At 47.3% G+C, this 20,882-nt stretch overlaps 1 protein-coding gene across 2 annotated transcripts in view; it reads left to right on the top strand.

Moving 5' to 3' along the window:
* The window catches only part of LOC119374947 (uncharacterized), a 369,109-nt gene that overhangs the window by 12,153 nt on the left and 336,074 nt on the right, over nucleotides 1-20,882 (top strand). The window contains exon 1 of one of the 2 annotated variants that reach the window (XM_049410916.1): nucleotides 17,968-18,896. The exons of the other annotated variant lie outside the window; for it this stretch is intronic. The gene's annotated coding sequence lies outside the window, so the exon portion shown is untranslated. Of the gene's footprint in view, nucleotides 1-17,967; nucleotides 18,897-20,882 lie in introns of those variants that run through there. 2 annotated transcript variants of the gene reach the window in all.

Raw genomic sequence — 20,882 nt, 5'->3', positions numbered from 1 at the left:
CAAACAGGGGTAGCCCATATTCTGGGGAGATAACTTGTACACGTTCTGTGATAGAACCGAACTAAACGTCACGAGAGGACGAGAGTGAGCAAACATATCGTCGCACGGGATTGGTCGAGGCTCGTCTGACGGTCAGATGTGAAAATAGCAACCGGAAAAGGCAGTGCTGTCAATCATTTTGGCAGAGAACAGGCACAGAATGAACGGAGACACCGTTCCGCCCGATAAGAACAGATACAAAACGGTCACCGGACTACTTCGATTGGATCGAAACATAAGCGCTTGGGCCGGAGAATCGAATGAGCCTGCTTTGTGTATGCCTTGCTCAAGCCACCACCTTGGCGACGCCCCTGACTAGAATAATGACAGATTGTTATGGTGATAGTATTACAGTTTCCTAGAGAGAAAGAGCGTGTGTTCTCTCTCTCTTACTCATTTTATATTTCAAGTTCAACTTTTCCCTTTGTAGAGCATGCCAGATTTGCCCTCTCCTGCTCTCCTATGTTTGTGTGCTTTTGGCAATACAGATGCGTTCGAGCAATAGAAGCGTAAACGCATCATTGAAAGTTTCCGCGTGGAAGGAATTGCTCATCGTTTACGCCATGACTAACGCGAAACAGCACGCCGTCTCGCCTGGTGCTTTTCGCAACTGCTTCTGATCAAATCGAGCGCGCCATAACGATGTGAGGCAGAGGCGAGGCCACCTGGCGGCGCGCAGTCGCGTTGCGCCCGTAGCACGTTTCACAGGCAGCTACCAGATGCCGCGACTATGTGGCGCGCTTTTTAGCGCGCTTTGGAGCCCGCACCAAATCGATGCTATTTCGGGACAACATAACGCTAATAACTTTCGAATAAATGGCAATGGAAGCGGTCAACTTATAACAGTCCGACGCAGATTGTGCCACATTGAATAGATGAAATAACAAGTGCTGATAATTTTGTGTCCTCAGCTGTGTTGTTCTAAAGAAACTTGCAGGATTACCAAGGTCTTCTTTCAGGTTTCATGCATTTAGGCAAGCACAGCGATTCTAATAGCGTGTCTTAAGTATCCGTGAAGAGTCATAATACTTGCCGGCGAGGCGTTTTGCTGTTTCTTTGTGCATTACATAAATGTTCGAGTAAACAACGGTAGGACGATTTAAAGAAGGCGCCTTCTTGGCCCACGACAATAATCAGACTCGCATACGTTTTCGTTCTTGTAAAGCTCGACGCTGGCTACTTTCCTTTCAAGAATACTATGTTACGCTAATAACATGCATGTCGTTCGTGACCTGGAAGTGCCGGGCGAGCGGTGATGATGCAAGGAAAAGCGCACCAGATAGATGACGACTGCACTCTCTAGAAAAAAATCGAGTATTTGGGCGGTATTTCTGCCACACAACTATAATCGTCATCCCCCACGCGTACTTTTCTTGCGTTACCACCGCGGTCCCGGTACTTCTCGATCACGAACGGCGTGCACGCTATCAGCGTTACATAGCATTCTTGATAAAAAAGTGGCGGGAACTGGATTTTCAAGAAAGGAAACGCGAGCATGCCAGATGACAATTATAGTTGTGTGGCAATAAATACTCACCAAATGCTAGATTTTTTTCTCAGAGTGTATTGTTGTGGGAAAAAAAGCGCACCCTGTTTACTCGCACTTTTTTAGTGCATAGTTCTCTGAATTGGTCATCTTTGCTTCCAATCTATAATCACGGTTGTGTGGCTTTAGGGTAGGTCTGTCAAAGTGTGAGATATAAATGGTTTTCGTTCCTTTCCAAATACTGTTGTCGTAAGATTCGTAAATGGAGCGATTTAGCGGAGCCATTGCATCCGCGCTGGCTGAGCGTTAGCGCTCTGCACTGGCCAGGCGTGGTATGCTAGCAATTTCCACACAAACCCGCAGTGGCAACGGTAGTCCACGTGAAAGCATAGGAGTTCGTATCAGGGGCGCGGCTGTCCCCCCGCCCCCCGCCCCCCAGTTACATAAAGGGGGCGCCAATTCTGCCCCTTACCTTTACCGTTGTTGGATTGGAAGAACTGTTTACTGCCCACCTTTAACCCGGAATGCCAGGGACCGATGGCAGGCCTTTGTGAGGAGCGCGTCATCGCTTCATTTTTTCATTTTTCCATCCAATGCGGAGCTCGATTTCTTTCAGGCTGAACCACAGTGCACATGTGAGCGCATTTTTCTTACACCGTGGACTCGACCAGGGGGGGGGGGGGTGGAAGCTGCGGCGAAACTTGGCCCCATGGGGAATCCTGAGCACGCCTATCCGTAACAGTACGTCCATTTAACTTTGCCGTCGTTTTGCAGCCAACTTGACCGCGCCTTGGTAAGACGCGCTTATTAAAACAATTCAGGAGTCATAATTTTCTGTGAAGGTAGACGACCAGTGAAGCTTGTAGCACGCGACACCTATGTGGCCCAGGATTCCGGTGAAAGGTACGGCCGCACTTTATTGTCTTGAGCGGTGGCGGAGGTCGTCGCGACGAAAACACACACACTCTCTCTCACACACACACAAGTTTATTGTTGATCGGTGGCCATTACTTGTTTTTATCGGCGCCTCGCTCCTTGGGAGGACGAACTATACGCAGCCTCCTCATTACGGAAAGAAGTGAGATTCAATATGGAGAACGGCAGCTTGTGTTTCTGTTAAATAAGCGCGCAAACAACCGATACAAAGATGACATGAAGGACGAACAAAGCGCCGACGGCGTCCGCCATCCCTCCTCCGCCGACGGAACCCTCCACCTCCTGACGCTCCTTCCGGAAGAAAGGAGGAGGTTTGCCTCAGAAACCCCTCTTTCTCACCCGGACATCATATTTTTTTTTAGCGCGAACAGGAAGAAAAAGAACGAACTGGCTGAGAAGAGAAGAAGACAGTGCACAGGGCAAGCGCTAAACATCAACTGGTTTTATTTAGAAAAAACCACGGAAAAGACAGATCACCTAAAGCGCATGCGCGCAGTCGTAGCATAGCTAATCAAACATCGACATGAATAATCTGAACTCGTTGCCGTACAAATGTATAGACGTATCACTAATACACTCTGTGCCCTTGCTCCTAATATGGAAAGCTTCCAGCAACTCCCTTCCCAAGGTATCACCACCCCTACCCAGAATCTTGATCTCGCTTAGCCGCGGTGCACACGAGCAGGCTGCGCAATGAACCGGTAAATGCGCATTACTACCATTTTTCAAGGACAGCTCATGTTCCCGCGCACGATCTTTGATGCACCTCCCGGTCTGACCTATGTAGGTCTTCCCACATGATAGTGGTATGGCATACACCACGCCTATTGCGCACCTCACGTACGGCCTGACATGGTTCTTTTTGCATCCATGCTTGTCTTTTTCATCGCATACGCGTGCGCACAGGCCACCCAGTTTCCCTCTTTCTCACTTTCTAACTTTTTAAATGCGAAGCATTTTTTAGTCGCACCTGCGACGTCGGCGGCGCCGTTCACACCCCCACTGCGCATGCTCGGCTCGTCTAGTGCCGGCAGCAAGCCTCTCCTCTCCTCCCTCCCTCCCTCCCTCTCCGTCCCTCCCTCCTCTCTCTCGAACGCGGGCGGTGTGTATATAAGCGGCGGAGCGCGCGTTCGGAATTCAGTCAAGGGCGTCTCTACTTGGATTTCGCTTGACTTGACGCCTTGCTTGACTCGAGTAGATGCGATGGAAGCAACAGTACCTTCAATCAGCGTCCCACCACTCGTTGAAGGCAAGTTACCCCACCCTCACCGTCGTCGGCGTCAACAACAGCAAGCAACGCAGAAGACGAGGCTGCGAAGAGACGAGCATACGACGCTGAACGCAAGCGTTTGAAGCGAGCTGAGGACCCGGAACTTCGTGCACGCTGGAGCCGTTCAAGTCGTACTTGGTGTGCGCATCGCGTAACAATTGAGCATTCCCAAACCGTACCCAATTACGCAACATTCACGCGATACCCCCACCACTCTGCGACGCATTTACTCGAGTTCCCCCCGTGGGAAGATGCGGGCGATTTTTTTTTCACTCTCACTACTTAGGAGAGAGTTTTTCCTCGTGGACGCAATAAAATTTCAGATCCTCGACACAGACAGCACCCGCCACGGCGGTCTAGTGGTGGTGCTCGACTGCTGACCCAAAAGTCGCGGGATCGAATCCCGGCCGCGACGACCGCATTTCGACGGAGGCGAAATGCCAGTGACCAGTGTACTAAGATTTAGGTGCACGTTAAGGAACACCAGATGGTCGAAGTTACTGGAGCCCTCCACTACAGCGTCCCTGATAATTATATTGTCGTTTTGGGACGTAAAACCCCAACAAATATTAGACATAGACAGCTTTACTGTAAAACATGAAATCCATGCAGTTCCCTGCACTGGTCCGGGACGCCTTATACTGAAACGTTCGGTATACGATTCGAATAATTCTTTGTTTTCGTAATATTCTTACGATAGATATGGCAACTATATGGAAAACATACGGACTCTTCACGGACTTCATACAGAAACATATGGAGTTATTGGAATGACATTCGGGCATTTCAGTAGGGCGTTACATATGAGCGGAGCGGAGCGTCACCGACGCTCACTGAAAACTATCGAATGTGCTGTCACTGTGCCGTCGCTGTGCCACTGTGTCAAATGTGCCGTCACTGTGCCTCAGTAGCCTGCCTGCACATCTTACCTTCTCTGATGATGAAACCTTACAGGCTATCTCAACTTTCTGTCGCTTCATTCATAGAGTTGAGACATGCAACTTACAAATATACGCACAGTCAGGTAGAGATAAACCTGCATGGAGACAGGCAGGGGAGATAGATAGATAGATAGATAGATAGATAGATAGATAGATAGATAGATAGATAGATAGATAGATAGATAGATAGATAGATAGATAGATAGATAGATAGATAGATAGATAGATAGATAGATAGATAGATAGATAGATAGATAGATAGATAGATAGATAGATAGATAGATAGATAGATAGATAGATAGATAGATAGATAGATAGATAGATAGATAGATAGATAGATAGATAGATAGATAGATAGATAGATAGATAGATAGATAGATAGATAGATAGATAGATAGATAGATAGATAGATAGATAGATAGATAGATAGATAGATAGATAGATAACGGACGCGCGGCCATTAGGGTTCTCTGTCGCATTCTCTCCTGGCGCTTCGGCGAGCAGAAGTAACGACGGAAAACTGTGAGATGCACGCGTGCCGTCTATCGAAGCGGTTCGGTAAACGCGACGCATCTCGTTCGCGCTGCCTGAATGAAGGAGTGGCCGGAAGAAAAAGAAAGGAACAACGTAAGCGCAAACCGCAACTTCAACAGCACAGAAGCAGAGGAGCGTCGTCGTCCGAGCGACTTCTCTGCTCAGCCAACGGTTCACGCTCCAGCGGTCCCGCGATGGTGCTAGCCGCCGGGGCCAAAAAGAAAGCCCGGGAGCATAGCCTAGTCATAGCCAAAGCCAAAAAGCCGAGAGACAACAACGCGGCGCTGGAACAAGGCGCGAACAAGCGGAAAGGGGCGAGAACAAAAAATATGTACGGGAGCGGCGGTCTGTTGGACCCCTTTCCCAATACAAACAAGTCTCGCCTCGCATGAGACAGCAGCAAAAGAAGATGAAGAGAGCATGCCCCGCAGCCCTTTCCTGTATTGGGCGATCACGGTAGGAGAGAAGGAGAGGGAGGGGTGATTGCGAAGACAAGCCGCAGGCTAAGAAGAAGAAAGGTTCGCTCGGAAAATGAGCGCGTGCCGCAAGGAAGAACAACGTCACGGCGTTCTTGGGATACGGGAAACAACAAGACGAAGAAGATCAAGAAATGAAATAAGCCTTGAAAGCTAGAAGAAGAACAAACGGTGGTCGGTGGACAGGCACACGCGGCTTGGTTCAAGGGGGAGGCAGTCGTCCGTGCCAGCCATGAATATGAAACGGACTGGCTGCAGGCTCGCTGAGGCTGTAGGAAAGCCGGGACGCGTCACAAAAGCCCCGAGTGTTGCGTGGCAGACACGTGCCGGGACAGGCGAGACAAAAGGGGAGGAGAAGTGCGACGTTAACGCGTTTCGTCACGACGAAAAGCGTGCAGTGTACGAGAGGGCTGAAGATTGGGCCGGACGACCGAGTTGACGTCTCGTCTTACATTGAGAATAGTCAGCAGAGGCCGAACCAGCGTGGAGAACAGGCGTGATGTTGACGAACAGTGGACGAGCAGGCGTGATGTTGAATCGTGATGGTAATTTGGGAGAGTTGATTGAAGTTCAATTCGTTGAAACAGCATGTTACGAGACCAGAGACAAGAAGAGGGGTTCACATAGACATGCGCTGAACTCGCAACTGAAACTTCATTTGTGAGTTCAGCGCATGTCCTACGCACTCCTCCTCTTGTCCCTTGTCTAGTAACGCGCGGTTTCAATGAAGTGACCTTGAAACTATACATATGCATGGCGACGAAACATATTTCAACCACAACGTCATCGAACTAAGGCGCTTCACTGGCAGAGCTCACGAGTCACGAGATCGATGCCGACTATGGCGGCCGTGATGGCTCGGGTATACAGTGCAAGACAGGCCTCGTCTACTGCAAGCTAGGTATGAAGTGTCGCGAGTCCTACAGGGTGATCAAAAGTAAGCTGGATCATTTCACAGCGGTGTCCCTCCCTACGTTGGTGTTGTGGTCCAGCGACATGTGACCCATCGACCAATCCAAACAAGGCAGGAGTACAGGGGAAGATGGAGGCTTGGAACTGATGAAAACACGTGGAGCAGGGAATGTCGAGGAGTCAACGTTTCGACAAGGGGATTTGGCTTAAAGTTGCTGCATAAACCTCTGTACTCGAAATGGTTCTTTTATCGGCCAGAAGCTCGCACTCCCTTAAGTAATCGGATCAGATTAGGCTGTCCCAATAATTTGAATGCGTTCCGTAAAGTGGCCCGCTGTGGCAAAAGCTCCACCGCTTGCGTCAGGTAGGTGTATAAGGCCGCTACAAGCTCCCTGGTCAAGTCGAAGAAACAATAGATAGCTGGAATTCCTACTACGGAAATATGCGATCTGAGTAAGTAAGCCCCTTGAGAACAGCGTACAGTCGCATTTTTCATATGATGAGCGGATGAGAGCCAACTCGCTAATATATAAGTAGCGAAGAAAGTTGTCCAGAGCATTGCGCTACCTCTGAGCATTATTATTGACGATATGGAATTCTATGAACATGAAGAATGAGCGACCACCTTCAGATGAGCCCGCTTGAGTCTTCTACGCGTTAGAGCACTCCGGCGCCACATTCGCTGCTCGGCACGCTGCCCGTCTTGTCGCCCTTTCGGCAGCTTTCACGCTGCTGTACGGATTACGCAAGCTCCTTCAAGATAGAACCAACTATGAGAAAGAAACAAGGACACAAAACAATCGACGACACTGACAGCGTGGACCCCTCTTTGTGCCTTCCTCTCCTGGAGGGGGTTGAAGGAAGGAAGTCACGCGCACTCGCGCCACAGCGTGAGCTCCGCTTCGGCGTGTTGCGCAGCGACGTGGAGCGGCACCATGCTGGCTGTCTTTCGTCTCGGGCCCTTGCGGACGACAGTGTCCGTGACACGCTAACGGACCCTCGTCTTCTACGTTGGCCTCCGCTACAACGTCTTGTCGGTCGGTATCGATGTCGGCGTTGATTTATAGTTTTGCGTTACTTTCCTTCGCCGGTAACGGTCCTCGCGCTTGCCATCCTAAAGGTTGTCGACCGAACGACTACGTTGTTGTTTTGGACAGCGCTCACGTGGAAGGTTCTGTCGGTTCCTCCGTGCATCCATTGACCGTCTCCTTCTGTTTATTTGGCCACCGTTCTTTAAGGAGTTCCTTTTTCTTGTTCTTTATTCACGAGGACGCTGGCACGTTTCTCCTGTGACAGTGAAAAGCGTGTCCTGGCCGAGCGTTTCGCAAAGGGCCAGTTGGACTTTTTTCTTGTTTTTTTATCTGTAGTTACTTCCGTTTTCGTCCACACGCTGTGTGATGGGCAACGTTGAACTAGGACATTGCCGAGAATTCATGCATTTTCGGTGCGAGAGCACCCGCTTTATTACGCAGCACTTCTTTTTTCTTAAAATAAAAAAAAAGAGCAGGTCGGGTTAACGGATTTACGTTATTGAAGGAAAAGATATGCTAAATTGGATCCTGAACCAGGGTAAACGACCTGCACTGCTCTTTTCAGACGCAAGCGCTTCTTCGTAATGATCCAAGTGTAAGAAAAAGAAATCGATATATTATCCTAATTTCAGACTATATCGCTTACTAATACAATTTCGGTGAGAATCGTCGCGATGATTGCGCGAAGGAACACTAGCGAAGTGTGTGGGTGAATGCGGTGACGTATGCTTGTGAAGAAAATCTTCGTCTCAGGCTCATTTCAACTCTTCCGACACTACCTGACTTGTGGTGTATCGCACCACTCTATAACCGATTGTGTAAAGTTGGCGTGCCTATATTTCCCTTGATGTCAATAACACTAAACTGACTTTCAGCGGATGTTGAAACACTGGCCAGAACCTTGACCTTTGTTGCGTGAAAGAGCAGGGTTTGAGATGGGGCCTAATTTTGCGAGGTCATTTCTTCGACGTCCAAAAGAACTAGTCCCGGTTTCTGGTTCACCCCGCTCTGCCCAATTTACGGCATCGGTTTTGCACCGCCGGACTATGGGCTTGACCTCGCTTCATTTACGCCCGAACAAAGACAGCGCGATCGTATCTGGCCTGCTTTCGATGCAGAGTTCGTCACTGGCGACGCTGCATTTGTTTTCGCGGCACACGCGTCGCATAAACGTGCACTAGGCGGCGCAGTGTCGCGCGTCCACCCCCGAAATTCCGGGTCACGCGCTCTTGCGCTATAGCTAAGCAAAAAGACATCTCACACGTCTTTTTTCTCCTGCGGTTGACGCTTTGCAAACAAAGTCTTTTGGCCACTGGGTGACAATAAGGTCGTTGAGTTCGCTGGCCAGTATGGGCCTCGACCGTTTATTTGTCTTTCGTTTCTTCAATTTTCTCTCTTTGCTCATTTTAGGCTTCTCAACGCATTTCAACGCGTGGTACTTTAGAGAACAAAAGATAACAATGGGCCCCCGTTTCGAAAGAAGGCAAAAGGTCAGCAACGACACGTGGCAATGGAGGAATGCATTTCGAGGGACGTGCGTGAAGCGTGCAGTCGCAAAGATGCCGAGACCAGCGGGACCGTTTCGTTGTCTACGACGCTAGAGGCGCGCGCTGGGTCGTGCTTCTGGAGGGCCGGTTGTAAGCGGGTTTTTAGACTGAGGGCTCTGTTTGCAACTATAACATGCTGGTTTCATTTGTTACGTATATAACCGGCGAGCGTTAGCTGGAAGACATTTGTTCGAATGGTTATCCCGCCCTACAGGACACGCTATAGTACATTTTTCTTTTTTTTTGTGGCCCTATAGATATCCCTGTTTAATTCAATGAGGATGAAGTATTGAGAATAATGCTTTCCTGGGCCAGTTGGTTGCACGTACTACAGAGTGTTTCCATCTAAATTCACTGACGGAGACACGGAAAGAAAGAAAGACGCATGACACAAGAACAGTAGATGGAGAATTTAAGGGCCCGTTTTCTTTGTAAGACACAACGTTTGTTCTCATTACCGTTGCGACACAAATACAGTGTATTTTAACGTTCTCTCGCGACAGTTTGTCGATGTTTGCGTAGGAAAGAAAAATGGTCCTTAGCATGGCGTGCGTGCAGACCTGACATACGTGCAGACAGATCTCAGCGGGATGCCTATATGCGCAACTGTATATAAATGAGCAGATTAACTGTGGCAATTAACAGCACATCAAGATTGTCGTGTACGACAGGACATCGCATTGTCCTGTTATTCTATTTTTGCTGTGTTCTCTCTTTCCGGGCTGTTCGCCCACATGCATTGCCTACGACATACAGATATAGAGATGCCACCATAATCTGAAGGTACAGTTTCTCGACACGAAGGAGTAAGTGCTGCTGAAGGACAATAATAATGTCTAGGCGTGTCGCAAGTAAACATCTGCTGTCTCGCTCAATATTAATTAGGTTCTTTATACCAACACTAGCGGATGTGTTCCCATATCTATGTCAGGCAAAAAAAAAAAAAGAGCGCAATAGGTCCCGTGTGATTGGGCAAACCACACACACAAGAAAGAGGCCGATAAACGGACAAGCCTTTAAAAATAATAATTTTTGGGGCCTTACGTTCCAAAACAACAATATGATTAAGAGACGCCGTAGTAGAGGGCTGATAAGCCGTTGCGATTTCGCGTATGCACTTATTATAGATATAACCAGAAGGAAAAGATAAGGAAAGAATCAGACAAAGAGAGAAGAGAATGTCAGATACAGTCAGTACTTCTATTTTTAATTTTTTTAAAGCCATTTATTACCGTGCACCAGCGAGCTGAGCCGACACTTGGTTCATTAGTCAAGGCAGTGTACTACGCCCTCAATGGTGTGGGGAGAGGAGGGGGAAAGTGGCGAGGGCATCGTGGGTAAAAAGCAAGGGGCACTAAAGTGCAGTGACCTTCGCGACAGTGTTCGAAACTGCCTCCTCCCTTTACGTGACGTTGCACTGTGCGCGACGCGTCAGCAGCTCTCGCAGCTCGAGAACTCCCAAACGCGACACTGTAGTTGTCGCTGCGGCATTCGGTTGCGAGCGAGCGCCTCGCTCATGTTCTCGCTCGCGCGTGATGAGAGAGCGGACGCTTTGCGAAGTCACGCGCGCGTTGACGTCGGGGCGCGACGGTGCGTGCGCTATTTTACACGCCGGCGGGCGGGCAACGTCGCGAGCGTCGTTGTCGTTCTCATCTTCGCGGACGCAAATTGAAAACCGGATTCGTCCGACGCCGGCGACACCTACCCCGGTGTCCACTCACTCAGACTCGCTAGGCTTACGCGTTGCCGGAGCACGTATGCGCGTTTGCAGCCACCGGGCGTGCGCTGAAGCCAGCTGGATGCGGAGTCACGCAAATGGACTGGCTTCTGAGACATGGATCCGTGCGAATAGATGGAAAGTGCGAACGGGGAACGCATGATGAATTCAAGAATATTTTGAGAGGAAAACCTGAGATGCCTCATCAAACGCAAGAATTGACTGTCGGCGTTAACACGAGTGATACAAAAAATCATCGTCGCGTGATGACGTCACAGAACGCCAAAATTTGTGACATCATCATGACGTCACATAACATGATGACGTCATCATATGACATTGTCGCTTGGTCAAAGGTGGGCCGATCACGGAGTCAGTGCAAAACCAGGTGAGGTACAGAAAGCTTGCAATGCCTTCGATTCTGGAGAGAGAGAGAGAGAGAGAGAGAAAGAAAACTAAGTTTTATTCATTCGAAAAGATGTTACGTAGCAACATAATATACAGAAGAAGGTCCCAAAGCTCTAGGCTGCGAGGGGACCTCCTGTAGTAATTAAAAAAAGAAAAATCAAATAACAGCAACTTGCTAACAGGAAGAAATAAGTTTGGAAGAAGCAATAACAACACTTGATGGCAAATTAAATAAATCATGATGTTAAAATATACTGAATTACATGTGAAAATTTAAACGAACGAGATAATCAAGGTAATACAAATGAAAATGCAACAAACAAGTCCAAGTACTAACATGTAACGTGGAAAAATAGAACTCATAAGTGGAGTATTGGTTATACTTAATCTGATCTGCGAAATAATAATAGCGAAACGGAAAAAAAAGATCAAGTGATGTGTCACAAAACGGCAAAATTGCAAAACCTTCAAACATATGAAAACGAGCGAACTGTATTATGATATAAGATTGAATAAACATCAATGACAGCAAAATGAAATCGATAGACAGCATAAATGAGAAAATAATTAGTTACAAGTAAGGTAAGTACGAAAATAATTGCTTTTTGAAACTGCCAATACCTCAAGACATCTTTACGTCACTCGGAATGCTGTTCCAGAAAGACATTGCCTCTAGAAAGCTAGAGGAATGGCAGGGAGGTTAACCTGGAAGCCAACCCTGTACATTCCCAAGTACAGGGTTGGCTACCCTGTACTTGGGAAAGGAGGTGCGAAAGAATGAAAGAAGAGAAGTGAGTCTGTAACGACACTGCAAAATCATGACGATCATCATCAGCCTGTCTACGCCCACTGCAGGGCAAAGGCCTCTCCCATGTTCCGCCAATCAACCCGGTCCTGTGCTTTCTGCTGCCACGTTATACCTACAAACTTCTTAATCTCATCTACCCACCTAATTTTCCGTCTCCCCTCACGCGTTTACCATCGTTGGAATCCAGTCAGTTACCTTAACGACCACCGGTTATCCTGCCGACGTGCTACGTGCCCGGCCCATATCCATTTCTTCTCTTGATTTCAACTATGATGTCCTTAACCCCCGTTTGTTCCCTGACCCACTCTGCTCTTTTCCTGTCTCTTAGGTACACCTATCATTTTCCTTTCCATCGCTCGCTGCGTCGTCCTCAATTTAAGTTGAACCCTCTTTGTAAGTCTCCAGGTTTCTGCTCCGTAGGTAAGTACCGGTAAGATGCAGCTGTTATATACCTTTCTCTTGAGGGATAGTGGTAGATTACCATTCATGATTTGAGAATGCTTGCCGAATGAGCCCCATCCCATCCTTATTCTTCTAGTTATTTCACTCTCATGGTTCGGCTCCGCGGTTACTACCTGTCCTAAGTAGATGTACTCCTTTACAACTTCCAGTGTCTCTCCACCTATCGCAAAGCGCTGTTCTCTGCCAAGATTGTTCCACATTACTTTAGTTTTATGCATATTAATTTTCAGACCTACTCTTATACTTTTCGTATCCAGTTCAGTAATCATGAGCTGTAATTCGTCTCCCGCGTTACTCATCAATGCAATGTCATCAGCGAATCGCAGGTTACTGAGATACTCTCCATTAACTCTTATCCCTAATTCTTCCCAATCTAGGGCCCTGAAAACCTCCTGTAAGCACGCGGTGAATAACATTGGAGAGATCGTGTCTCCCTGCCGATGACGATATCACAGTCTAAAAGCAAAAAAAAAAAAAAAAACCAATATTGTCAGAGACCAGCCATAACTGGAGGCAGCGTAAAACCAGGTTAGGTGCAGAAAGCTTTCGGAGGCAGGCGGGGGAGGATCAGTACATCGACTGCGAAGAAAAAGATGGCTTTCGCCTTCGAGTCGTCTTAGGGGAGTGCACAAGGGAAAGTAATAGTGTGCGAATTGTTGGTACGAAGCCACAGTTTAAAAAGTTAGCGCAGCTTGCACTAAATCGCGCAAGGCTGGATCACAGCGGAGCTGGTGGGCACCAGGCTAGTCCTGGCTTGGCTAGGCTTTTACCCCCTCACCTCTCTCTTCCCCCATCCCTTGCTATACTATACTATACTATACTATACTATACTATACTATACTATACTATACTATACTATACTATACTATACTATACTATACTATACTGTACTGTGCTATACTATGCCATATACTATACTATACCATAGATGGCTATACTTGCTCTCTTATTCTTTTTGTCTCTGTTTATTTCTATTCATTTCTTTCTCTATCTATTTCTTCTTCTTTCTCACCCTTTCTATCTTTCTTCCTCTGTCGTCTCTCTCTCTCTCTATTTATTCCACTCTGTTTCTTTGATTCTGTCTCTTTCCCTGTTTCTTTCTCTTTCAGTCTTCCTTCATTTTCTTTCTCTCTATTTCTCCCTTTCCCTTTCTTTTTATGCTATGCTTTACTCTCTCCCCTCCTCCTTTCCCTGCTCCTCACATCTCTCCTCCTCACCCTCACTTCACTTTTCCGCCCCTTTGCTATACTATACTATACAAGGCTATGCTTTGTTCTGCTAGCGTGCCTGGATAGCCGAGTGGTTAAGATGCCGTCTTCGGATCGTGGGTACGCGGATTCGAATCTTTCCTCACCAAGAATGCCTCATCTTTCTTCTTTCTTTCTTTCTTTCTTTCTTTCTTTCTTTCTTTCTTTCTTTCTTTCTTTCTTTCTTTCTTTCTTTCTTTCTTTCTTTCTTTCTTTCTTTCTTTCTTTCTTTCTTTCTTTCTTTCTTTCTTTCTTTCTTTCTTCTTTCTTTCTTTCTTTCTTCTACGAATGATAAACTTACAGAAAATATTGGACAAGTTCACCCACTACTCGGCGAATTCTCTGCATTGGGTATGAGCCATGTCCACAGAAAAAGAACAACAACAACGGCACATGGCATAACTTCGAGCATAACAGCTCTGTGGTGAAACAGCGTGAAATAAACATAGACAAGATGCACACAGGACTACGACGATGAGGTACAGGGTAGAATAAGACAGCTTTGCTGTAAAACTACAAGTACCACCCTCATCCTCCTTTCCTTCGCTTCATTATACACTTACTCCATATAGCTATGTCTAACAATACACGTCAGTCACTTTTCACACCTGTTCGAGCCGCGGCGTACGTCACAGCCACACGTGGTTGTTAATAGGCTGCGGTACGTTCAGACACCCGCTGCGCTTACGCCAGCAAACCTCCGTGGCGGCAGCGGCGGCAGAGTTCCGCGTTGAGAACCATTAACCGGCTCCGCCGTGTTCCCGCAACCTGTCATTTAGGAATCGCTGCTGTTCCGGCAACGTCGCACTTATCTCTCGGCAGGAGGGGTGAATCCCGTGGGTCGCTACCACCCCCTCCTCTCCCTCCTTCTCCTTCCATTTCATTGAAAGAGGTGCGCCCTCCTCCACCCTCCCCGTGGTTTTGGCTTCCGTTTCAACGTTCCCTAATGATCGCGGAGCGGTCGTGAAGCCTTGACTGTGACAGATTTGTGGCTGCGAATGGGGCAGTCATCGGTCATGTTCTATTACACCCACTCGTGTCTTCGCTCATTCTTCTCGTCAACGCCGCTTAAACCGCTTGTTCCAGTCGTTTTATTGCGTACGCATATCACTCCTTGTCGAATTTAGATCAGACCTTGGATAGCATGCGTTTTTCATCTAGGTTACCTCGTTACCAATAGACCTACCTGTAGAAATAGAAGAAACAGTAGTTACTGCAACTTAGCAGGTTAGGGGTCTGGGCTAGTCGGAACTGGTCTATCTTGTGCAGCAGTAAATGAACAGTTGGGGGAAAAAAAAGCGACGAGAGAAGTGCTGGCTATTAAATGATTTTTCACCGCAGACTCATGCTTCAAGGAGAGACATTGATCTACACAGGGTCTCCCAGATAAATCTAGCCGTAGTTTAAATATATGCCGACGCGACCAGGTGCATGTTGCTGACTATTGCACGGAGTAAGTGTCACTACATTTTGTGTCCTGCTTAATCGCTTAATTAGGCAAGATTACCTAACCAACTTTTGCAGCAACCAAGCTAGGCGAAAAATGCCAATGATAAAGTTGTACGTCGGTTTGCAAAACGCCCGATTAGGCTGGTTAAATCTTTTCTATCTATTGACTATTAGTGCTTGTCTGCTTACTACAGATGCCCGCGAAATACTAAAGAATACCACGTGACAAGCCCGCTTTCTCTCCATTTTATTCGGCGCGAGCACACAACAACAGTTGTAGCAGCAACAGGAGAGTGCCGGGCCGTTTCAAAGCCTTTCAATGATAAACCGTGCGAAAACCGAGCCGCGAAAAAGAACTGGGCAACAGCGTGGAAACGCAATACGCACACTGGCGAGCGACATATATAAGACGCGAATATATAAAACGCGGCTTTCTCGAATTCGCGCTCGACTCTTTAAGCGGAGTCTCTGCCTCAGCGGATCCTGACAAGCCGTTTTATGTACACACATACGCGTACTCACCGAAGGCAATGATGCTTCAGAGGGTTCAAGAAAACGAAATATACGTAGAAAAGAGAGTGCGAAGGAACGTAACTAAAAAAAAGAAAAGGAAAAAAGACTGTGGGAAGCATTTCCTGTCAGCCGCGGAGCGATCATGCGAACGGCGGTGGCGATGGCCGCGCGAATAACGCTGAGTGCGCCGAAAAAGTCGGCGAGAGCGGAACGGGCTGGCAACCATGCGTCGCGAGGCATGGAACGACCACGTGACTGGCGCGAGACTTAGGCCTAAGGTGACGGCGCCGACCCTTTCTCCCTTTAGCGGCTTGCGGTCTATCGCTGTCTCCCTCTTTCTCCCAAGAAATCCCGTTTTCTCCGTGACCGAAGAAGCTCGCATCGTGACGCGTTTTGCTGACAGCGTTCGCCGCATCGTGGACGGGTGCGATCAGCCGTAGAAGACAGACGCAGCGAGTGACATTTTCGCCTGCCCTATAAGTGTACTGTATACAAGCGCTACCTACTTCCTTCCTTTATTCTATTTACTTTGACGTGCAGCCTGAATAGAGCTTTGACGTGAAGGAAGAATGGAGTTTGAAGTGAGACGCGCTTAGACTATGAGATGGGGCCCGTAGGATGCGCTGAGCAAACGAGAAACGTGTACAAGGAAGCGACCCGATCCAGCATATCTTGCAGAATCCCGTTTCCGTTGAGCTGGAAGAGACCTCGCTGGCGCTTTTTCAGCGTGTGGTTCTCTTCTGTGACTGGGCCGAAGATCGACTTGAAGAGAAAAGAGGTGCAAGAAGGCATCTTAACATAAGGAGAAAACAAACAAACAAACAAGGTTTTTCTTTCCAAGTTTGAAATACGTCTTGGGTACACACATTGCTATTTTAAGTAGGCGTGAGGCGACACAGTTTTGAAGTTACTTACATCTACCGTTGATCCGAATGCCGCGGGTTTGAATCCCGGTCACGGCGGCTGCATTTCGATGGAGGCGATATGCTAGAGGCCCGTGTACACATATTCAGGTGCGCGTTAAAGAACCCCAGGTGGTCGAAACTTCCGGAGCCCTCAACTACAGCGTCTTTCATAATCATATCGTGGTTTTGGGACGTAAGAACCTCAAAATTATCATCACTGTAAGATGTCATCGCACCGCTCCTGGAAAGAACAGCTATTCCCGTCGGCTACATCTTGTCGTTCCGAACCTGACAGAACTATCATTCAAAATGCTTTGAAAGGGCTGCAAAATACGGAACTAGCAGTTATGTTTTGTTCAATGTAATTTATAAGAAGCTCTCCAACAGCTATTCATGTAGAATTCCACGACACACGTGCAAATGTCAGGTGTGTACGATGCGATCGATCGAAATATATAGCTATTGGGATATAGCTATCGCTGTCGCTATATCGATAGCTATCGATATTAGCTATCGCTGATGACAAAGTGTCATCACTGCCGCACCCTGCCGTAAAAACTGCGTTCCGCCGCCGCCTTCGCGCGAGCGGCACCATCGTGAGGTAGCGCTGACCTCGGCTGCAGCCGCTAAGCGCGCGCGCAACGGCACGCGAGAGAGTGAGGGGGGTATCCCCCGCGGAGGTTTTCACCCGCTCGCACGCTCCGGGGAGGGTGTTTTCGCCGCACGGCTCCGGAGCGAGGCGGGCCAGTTCGCGCTCGGGCGGCGGTCGGTGCGGTGCGCTGCCTCGCCCCGTGTGACCCACGTGCGCTTTGCTTGCTTGCTCGCCGCTGCTCCTTTCGCCGGCCGGACACCGGCCGCTCTCCTCCCGCGCCGCAGCATCTAGCCGGAATCTGTGAATCGCGGGAGACGCCTTGTCAACCCTTGGACATCGTTCCCTGACTGATCTACTTCGACTCGTCTTGTGTGCGCTCCGGTGCATCTTGACTTTGTCTAAATTCGTGCTTCTTTTCTCAGTAGTGGATTTTGAACGAATAAGTCGTGGTTACTGGCTACTTATTACCCACTCCGTCTACCCGTGATCGGTGATTTTTTTTTTCTTCGGTGCAGGCTTTAGTGCCACGTAGTTTATTTCTTCGAGTCGACAAGCGTAAGTTCGCGCAGCTCTTCTAGCTTCAAGACTTCTTTAGTTTTTAGCATACGTGAAAATAGTCACCGCAGGACACCCGGAGTGTTTAGTTCTCGTTCTGGAGATTTTGAAAAAAGAAAGAAGAAACCGGACTCGATATCGCGTTTTGTACTCGCCGATTCAGCGCGAATGTAATTTTCATCACTATTTCTTTTTCTTATTTTTCTTGAGCTTGCTCCGGCAGATCAGGACCGGACTCTTTTAGTACGTCGGGCGCAGCGAACTGGTACCGGGTGCCCAAATTTTCGGGCGATGCCGTTCCTAGGCCTACCCGTATCGTAAAGTGCGGCCGTCTGCGCATCCCGTGGTCTCCGCTACACTTCCATAAGTCTCAAATGCTATATGATTTTTTTTCTGCAAGTGCGAAGTATGTTTATCTAAAAGAAGCCAACAATATTCTGACGTCTTTGATCCATTACTTCAGCTTTTGCGACAATTCTACGCTGTAGTAGCTTCAACGCGTCTAAGTGAGCGTTCTCCGATGAAGATTCGCGAAGTTATTTCATCGAGATAAGCCGACGCACTGATCGTATCGGACTGATACCCGCATTCCTCGCGCAAGATATCATCAATACGTGACCTTTACGATCAACCCTTGCCCTTGGATTGCTCTAGCTCGCTGAAGTTTACCCGGTCACGCGTTGCTGGCTCTTCCGGCCTTGATGACGTCGAGAAGACGTTGCCACAATGGACTTCCGTTTTGACAAGTCGAGAAACAAGGACGCGTACGACGACTCCAGCTTGACGCGACGTTTCGACGAGAGATGTGATTCGACCGGTTGCCTCCTCCCGGGATTCTACGATGCGCTTCGGCATCGGCGTCGCGTCGAATTAACACTTGTGCCGTGCTGGTGATCGTCCTGAAACGGCAACAACTTCGACTGTTGTTTTATCGTCTCGACCTTTCGCGCCTGAAATTCTACCGTTGTCGTCTGCTTCGGGAACGTCGCAGACGACGTTGGTACCTTGTGTGGATCGCGCGATCCCTGTCGACATTCCGGGGTAACATCGAGACTTGATTTCATTCAAGTAAGTGCCATTACACCTTTTGTTGGTCGTGATTTTCCAGTTTTACATTTAAAAAAATATTCTACGCCTAGCATAACGCATTGAGATAGGGTAAAGCGGTATATCGAAATTGCAGTAATATATGCAACAAAAGTTGGGCAAATAATGATCAGCCGGTCGGATGTTGATTTCTCATAGTGTATGTAAACTGATAGGACGTTGCGCAGTTAAGTCAATAGGCAAGGAGAATTCTGAACGATATCTAGTGCAGTTTGAGAACACTCTTATCTTTAATTTGGTATATTTCTCAACTAATGCACAGCATATGGGCAAAGTAAAAAAAAAAGAAATCTTCAGCGGGTGCCCATGTGGTACAATGTTCAAGAAAAATGTTTTGTATATGGTATTCATATTTTTTCGAGAAGGTATGTTTCACGTTTGCGCGAAACCTGTGATGTGTTTGGAAGTTGGTGTAGCTTAAACGGTCGGTGTTTTTCGTGCTTGAAGATGTTGCGACTGCTACCGATTGAGATTTTGAAACCGCAGTATACTTTTCTTGCTGAAAAATTAAAATATTCCATAGAAGTTATGATGTTCACCTCATCACCTTCAGTTTCTATTTCTTACTTAGAGTGATAAAAATTGTGGGTTCCTATACTGAATGTTTGCTTTCTGAACAAATGAGAAAATTTTATTAAACGACATCAAGCACCGGCTCTTTGCCTTTGGCATGTCGTCTCTGTTTATCTTATGCTCTTAATAAATCTGGATAATTATGGGTTCAATTACACCTCTTTGGTACTTTTCTGCATGTCTGCTCTGCTTTCGCCTTTCGTTATTGTTGAAAGCGATAAGGCAATGATGCAAATTTGGAGAAAATTAAGACATTCCGTACGAAATTTCTAATTATTTTGATGTACTGGGCGTTTTGTGTGTGCCGAATATACGCACGGTAGTATATAGAAATGTGGCAGGGAAGCGAGGAAACCAGAAACTGATTTATTTTTATTTCTTGCCATGGTCGTTGTCTAACTGTACGCCGGCAGCAAAGACTGTCAACCACCACTAATACTTGACTCGAGTAATATATATATTCGAGAAATGCCCACTTCATAGAAAAACACGCACGATGGCTTGTCTCGCCCACATCTTCATATGGTGTGAACAAAGCAACTTGAAACGTCACGATTTTGGGCTAAGCAATGCACGGACTTCCGTTTCCACCGTCTTTAGTTTGTCGGTGTAGTATCGTAACATCGGCGTAATATCGGCTCGCACGTTCGCATCAGAGCCAACGTTTTCTTTAATGGACAAATATTATGCTTAGACGACGTGGTTATTTATTTATTTATTTATTTATTTATTTATTTATTTATTTATTTATTTATTTATTTATTTATTTATTTATTTATTGAAATATGCCTTACAGGCCGCAGGTATTGAGTAAAGGGAGTTATCTTGAGCAAATGCACAAATCAGTTGTTAAACTTTATGATGCCGTGTCGGATTACATTTCAAATAATCTATATTCGATAACTGAAGCCCAGGTTATTGAAGCTCACGCCACGTTGTTGCAATAGGAACACAATAGCCTTGCTTCCGTTTCACGTTTTAAACACCTTCGCGTGCGTCCCCTATCATAAACATCGTCGACTCGTCTTCACATTTCGTGCGGGCCGTTTTCCCCCCGTATTCGAAACGCGCGCACGCATTCAGTCTAGCCTGCGGGCGTTTTTCCTCTTTCCACGTTTCTTTATTTTCTTTCCTCTTTCACACAATCCGAATTGTGGAATGTCAATGATTTACACGCTAGTTCGTCTTTGTGGAAAGGTGCTAAAAATAATATAGGAGGAGTCTGAGCATGCTTCACATTCGCAAATATGGTGCAGTACCGTTAGGGCTAGACATATCGTCAGCTACAAGACCATAGCCCAAATGGATGTAACGTTCCTAGCACACCGAGCGGTTTGGAGTACTGGCTTCGAAGTATTTGGTCACGATTACCAG

The sequence above is a fragment of the Rhipicephalus sanguineus genome, chromosome 11, assembly GCF_013339695.2.
Source record: "Rhipicephalus sanguineus isolate Rsan-2018 chromosome 11, BIME_Rsan_1.4, whole genome shotgun sequence".
In the NCBI taxonomy this organism is placed as follows: domain Eukaryota; kingdom Metazoa; phylum Arthropoda; class Arachnida; order Ixodida; family Ixodidae; genus Rhipicephalus; species Rhipicephalus sanguineus.
Note: the sequence above shows the minus strand (reverse complement) of the source record. Positions and strands in the feature narration are given on the sequence as shown.